At 46.9% G+C, this 5,874-nt stretch overlaps 1 pseudogene; it reads left to right on the forward strand.

Annotated features, from left to right (window-relative positions):
* The first annotated feature begins 4,537 nt into the window (after positions 1–4,537).
* Positions 4,538–4,754, forward strand: LOC112066106 (U6 snRNA-associated Sm-like protein LSm3; annotated as a pseudogene).
* The last annotated feature ends 1,120 nt before the right edge of the window (positions 4,755–5,874 follow it).

The following is a 5,874-nucleotide window of genomic DNA, read 5'->3' on the forward strand; positions in this document are numbered from 1 at the left end:
GCGGAGCGCAGGCTCCGGACGCGCAGGCTCAGCGGCCGTGGCTCACGGGCCCAGCCGCTCCGCGGCATGTGGGATCCTCCCGGACCGGGGCACGAACCCGCGTCCCCTGCATCGGCAGGCGGACTCTCAACCACTGCGCCACCAGGGAAGACCCGGAGATGACTTCTAAAATTTTTCTATTACTCTAGGACTTTTCCCATCTCTTCCATCCTTTTTCATTCCAAATGAATTATTTTTACAGTGGGCATGTCTTTACAATAAAGACAGTGCTTTGTAAAAACGGTTAAATTGGGTTCTTTTAGACAAGGGTGACATGTAGCATTGTTTCCGACTGCAGGAAAGTTGGGAAACGATAGTTGATCTGTTGGGACTTAAGCTGGAGTTAGTCTTTTCAGTTTCCGGTTTTGGTTTATTTCTTTACTCTGCTGGTTTAAATCTATCTTAAAGGCACAAATAGCATGGGGTGTAACAACATCTGGAACATGGTAGAAAGTGGGCTGAAAAAGAAAACAAGTGATTCTTCATTTGGTAGCAGTACCATTTCATGAGTGGCCAACCACCACGGCTCTCAGACATGGTTAGACCCATGGGGAGCCTTAGAGAACATCGGGTCCTACCGCCTCACTTTGCTGACAGCTTTGCAGCCTCCCTCACTTGCCGTTGTTCCCCACATCTGGGCAAGCTGATGAGAAAGCTTGGGCGCCCCCCGCTTTAGCACCCAGGCAGGAGATTCAAACCACACAAGGCCCCGCCCACCTGTGGGAGACTTCACCTCTGCCCACCCCCCAACCACAATAAAAATGCTGGTGGGGGTCTTCTTTCCTTGCTTTCCCAAGCCATTTTGGACCATCTTGGGAACCCTGCCCTGCTCTCCCCAGAGAAACCCCGTTATGTAATTAATAAACCTTTTCGCACCCTCTTGGTGTTTGTTTGGCAACATCGTTCTTGACATTGGAACCAAAGTTGGGGTGGATGGCCACGGCACAACTCTGAGGTATGTGTTGTTATAATGAGCATGTAACCGATGAGGAAACTGAAGGATAGGGGGGTCAAAGTAATGCACAGGGGTTGTGAAAAAGCTTACAAAATTACAGAAACCACTTCTGAAAATAAATACACTGCTAAGATTTTCATTCAGACCTACCTAAGAATGTTCTATGGCTAGTGTGTGCCACTGAAGTGTAAGCAAAGGTTCTAAGATGAATCTTTGACTTCTAATTAAAGTTCCTACCCAAGGTCACACAGCTAGTAAGTGATGGAGCTGGGATTGAAACCCAGGCTCTGGGGCTCTGGAATCTACACTCTAAACATCTCAAACTAAGATCTGCCTGATAGCAAAGCCTGTGCTCTTTCCACTGTAGCAGTAGAATAAACCTGGGTTTCATGAAGCTGTAGAATCATCATCATCATCATCGTGCTATATACCAGACAGTGTGCTAAGTTTTTTATTGAATCTTTTTACAACTCTGTAAAGTCAGTACCATTATTATCCCCATTTTACAGAGAAGGAAATTGGAGGCTCAGAAAGGTTAGGAAACATGCCCAAGGCCACACAGCTAGTGAGCAGAGTAGCTGGCTTGGGAAGCTCCATGGGTTGATATATTAGAGGTCATAGTCTAATGTTCGTTTGAAATGTGGGCATTTTGGATCCTAGGTCTGTAATAGTAAAGGTCTTGAATGGTAAGCCCTTTCCATGCATCATCCTAGTTAAACTTAATGCTATAACATAAGTACTGCTTTTATCCCCATTTTATAAACGAGTCACTTGAGTCTCAGAGAGGTTAGCAGAACATGTTGGAGGAAAGCCATCTAATGTGTGGACCTGGGGAGGAGCTGAGCTTTGAAGTTTGTCTGATTAGAATGCCCAAGCTCTGGAAGACTTAACTTGCTGGGTTTGTAGTTTGAGCCTCAGGTCTCTGCCCACTGAAAGTACACAATCTCTAGCAAGGACCCAGCCATATCTTTAGGATTTTAAAACACAGCCAGCTGCCTTGCCCTGGCCCTCCCCCCATCAGCACCTCTTGAGCTGTTGCAGCGTATTCCTGCTCAGCACCTCCTGTCAGATGCCTCGTTCTTGCTGATTTCGGAGACTGGACTGTCACTGGAGTTGCCCTGGCTGCTGTGGCTACTCAGGCAGCACATGCTGCAAGGCCCTGTTATCTCTGGGACCGCTCTTTCTGGTATGTTAAGGATTTATTCAGTAGGAAAGGAAGAAGGAAAGGAGAACGTTCTGTGACCCATATGTATATTTCTCCTTGTGCACACCCTGGCTTTTCTAGGCCTGGAAATGGAAACCCACATACCCAGCAAGGAGAGTGCTGGGTGGACCCACAGAAAGTGGAGAAGAATGCAACCACTGGGGGAGGCCCAGGCATGGTCCTTAGGAACCCATAAACTCCCACCAAGTCAGCCCTACCACAAAAACTGAAAAGTGGATGCGATTTCTTCAGATTTCTTTACCCAAGATTAGAATGTGATTCTCATTGTCTTCCCATAGAGAAAGTTCATGTTCACACAAGCTGGAGACGGCCCTAGGACTTATGTGGACCCAAAGAGGGATGGAGAAACATTACCTGCAGTTATTATTAAACATCTTCAGAGAATCAGAGATTTCAGGGGGTAGCAAGGAGGCTGAAGCAGTGAAAGTACTTGGTAGGAGTAGAAAGAGCCCTTGAGTCGGAGTGAGCAGGTTTGGCTAAGCGGGTTAGTTGTTCCAACTCTGCTTGACCTTGGACATGCCCTCGCCTTTCCCTTCTGGGGCCCTTCAAGTCCTTCCTCATTTGAACTTCAGTGATCTATGCCCTCTCTTTCCTGTTCTCTTTTTAAGATTACTTATAGCTCTAGCATTATTCGATTGCATTGAAGAAAGTGACAAACCTTCATCAAGTGCCTCATCGTATGTGCCTCAACAAGCCTCCACTGTGCAAGTTCCTCAAATAAAGCTACATCCAAAAAGCTTGGGGAACACAAAGGCAGGAAGAGTCAGGACAGGTGTCTCGGAAGAGGTGCCTCTGAAGCTGGGCCGTGAAGGGTGAGGGGCAGAAAACAAGAGCGGGCAGCGCGAGGAGCACACGGTCTCCGGAATCACCTGAAACTGAAAGGCTCAAAAAGAACCTGGCTCGTTTCCGGGAACCTGGGAGCCATGGGAAGTGTGGTACTGCTGTCGGCATGTGCGTGGTGGTGGGCAATGAGGCTATGGAGCTAAGAAGCCAGGAACAAATCATGGAGCGCCTCGAATGGCTGGGCACGGAGTTGGCACTTTGTGCCGTGGGCAGCACAGGTTGCCAACGGAGGTTCTTCAGAAGTGGGGTTGCATAATCACATGGTTTCTGCAGGACTATCACCCCGGTCTCAGTATGGAGGATGATCTGGAGCGGGGAGACTCCGGAGGCCTAGAGACCAATTAAGATGCTAGTGCACAAGTGACAGACAAAGGACAAGGGCCCTCTGGTGGACGGTGATGTACACCTCGTGATGTTCACGCCCTGTGTAATCCCCTCCCCTCGAGTGCAGGCTGGCCCTAGTGTCTCATTCCTGAGAACAGAATACAGCAAAGATGACGGGATGTTGCTTCCGACATTAGGTTACAGAAAGACTGTGACTTCTGAAGCCAGCTGCCATATTGTGAACTGTCCTGTGGAGGGGTCCAGATGGCAAATCACTGATGTCTCTGGTCAAAAGCCAGCTAGGACCAGAGGCCCATTTGCAGCCACTTGAGTGAGCTGGGAAGCAGATCTTCTGAGGCAGACCAACAACAGCCATATCAGTGACTTTGGAAGCAGACCCTTCCCCAGTGGAGCCTTGAGCCAACTGTACGCCCAACCACCATCTTGACTGCAGCTTGTGAGAGACCCGGAGCCAGCTAAGCTGGGCCTGGATTCCTGGCGACGGAAATGGTGAGTAATTAGTATCTGTTGTTTTATACTGCTAACATTTGGGGTCATTTCTTACACAGCAACGGATAAGTAACAGCAAGACCCAACCAAGGCAATGGGAGGGAAGAACAGATTGATTCTGGAAATGGTAGGAAGTTGGGTTAGAGTGTGAGGGGGAAAGAAATGTCTAGGCAGACAAGAGTGCTCTTTAACTGAGATGGAAAATAGAGTGGAAGGTGTTGGTTTGGGGCGCAAAATGATGAGTTAGTTTGGTCCAGCCAAAGTTTGAGTGACCGTGGGACACACCAGTAAATATAGTCACGAGGCAGTTGGGTCCAAAGGTCTGAGCCTCAGGAAGACCATACAGACTGAGCTTTGGGGAAGATCAATGGAGGGGGGCTCGGAACGTGCAGAAACCAAGGCCAGAACCCGGAGATGTTCAACAGTTAAGAGACTGTCCTTCATCATCAGACAAGTGTCGGTCTTGTGTGTGTGTGTGTGTGGGGGGGGGGGGGGGCGTCTATGTATTGGTTTGGCCAAAAAGTTCGTTCGGGTCTTTGTAAGATGTTACGGAAAAACCCGAATGAACGTTTTGGCCTACCCAATATGTCTTCTCCCAAGCAGTTACATCCCATTCTAAAATACTTTTCCGGGTTTGAAACATGGCGGACCACGTGGACCAGCAACAAACTACCAACACCATAGTAGAACCCCTGGATCTTCGCAGGCTCAGCCTGGATGAGCGAATCTGTGACAACTATGGAAATTGATGAAGAAATATATGAACAGATATATAAATCAACAAAATGGAATATTCCGATGCTCTTTGTTTGGGGAGATGGTGGTGTGCTAGTTGCCCCACCATTGACAGTTGGCTGAAACAAAGAATTTATCCAGTGTGGAAAACAGGAGATTTTTGTATGATTGCCTCTTTAAATGTAGAAGATATTCAAAAGACAAACTGGCATACACTTTTATATTAAGAAATAACCAAGAATTCTTCCACTCCTGAAATAAGTTGATTTGCAGATAACTCACAAATTCTTAGGCTAAATGGCATTTTTATTTTTCTCCAACCCTTTCAATAAATGTGACCACCAAGATGCAGAAAAATAAAATAAAATACTTTTCGTTTGCTTTGCAGCCATATTTGCATCCCAGTTTTACCTCACTAAAGACTCCAAATATTAGTGAATCTCTCCACCTTTCAGGTCTACCTGAGCCTCTCCAAATGGGACAAGTTCCAGTTGCGAGACTGCAAGCGAATCTGCTGTTGATTTCCACTGCTTGTAATTATTGGGAACATCTCTAGAGTTTATATGTTGTTTACACACTCAGCCTAATTTACTCTTTGCAAAGATATCATATAAAGTAGCATAGCAGTAGAGCTTGTTACAGGAAGAAATATAGTACATGGAGAGTCTAGATGTCAAGTTGACCCAGAGATCTTTTTCAGGGGTTGGTGGTGGTGAGAGTGTTTTTAGCTAACCTGCAGAATGTAAACAGAGCCTGCAGACAGACTGAAAGACAGCTCTATCAGCTCTGCTGGAGGTGTTGACACTACTATCCTACCCAGGGTGTGAGCACAGAAGCTTGTTACCATTCCAGTTTTGCTGAACTGCTTGGGGCTTTTGACATTACAGATATCCCGTTCCTGCACAGAGAGGCCGGTGGAAGATTCTTAAAGGTAGAAGGCACCTTAGAGGTCTTTTTAGAATAGGGTGCACAGACTAATTCTGAAGGTTTCAAACTGTGTACTTGCAAATGATCCATGGTATTTCAATTGAGCAGTTAATAAAGCAGCAAGTAGAGCGACTTCAAGTGAGCAATGTTAGTAGACGGAATTGGCTTTTTTTAATTATTTTTTTTATTTTTATTTATTTATTTTTTTTTTTTGCGGTATGCGGGCCTCTCACTGTTGTGGCCTCTCCCGTTGCGGAGCACAGGCTCCGGACGCGCAGGCTCAGCGGCCATGGCTCACGGGCCCAGCCGCTCCGTG

The sequence above is a fragment of the Physeter macrocephalus genome, chromosome 21 (genome assembly GCF_002837175.3).
Source record: "Physeter macrocephalus isolate SW-GA chromosome 21, ASM283717v5, whole genome shotgun sequence".
Classification (NCBI taxonomy): Eukaryota; Metazoa; Chordata; class Mammalia; order Artiodactyla; family Physeteridae; genus Physeter; species Physeter macrocephalus.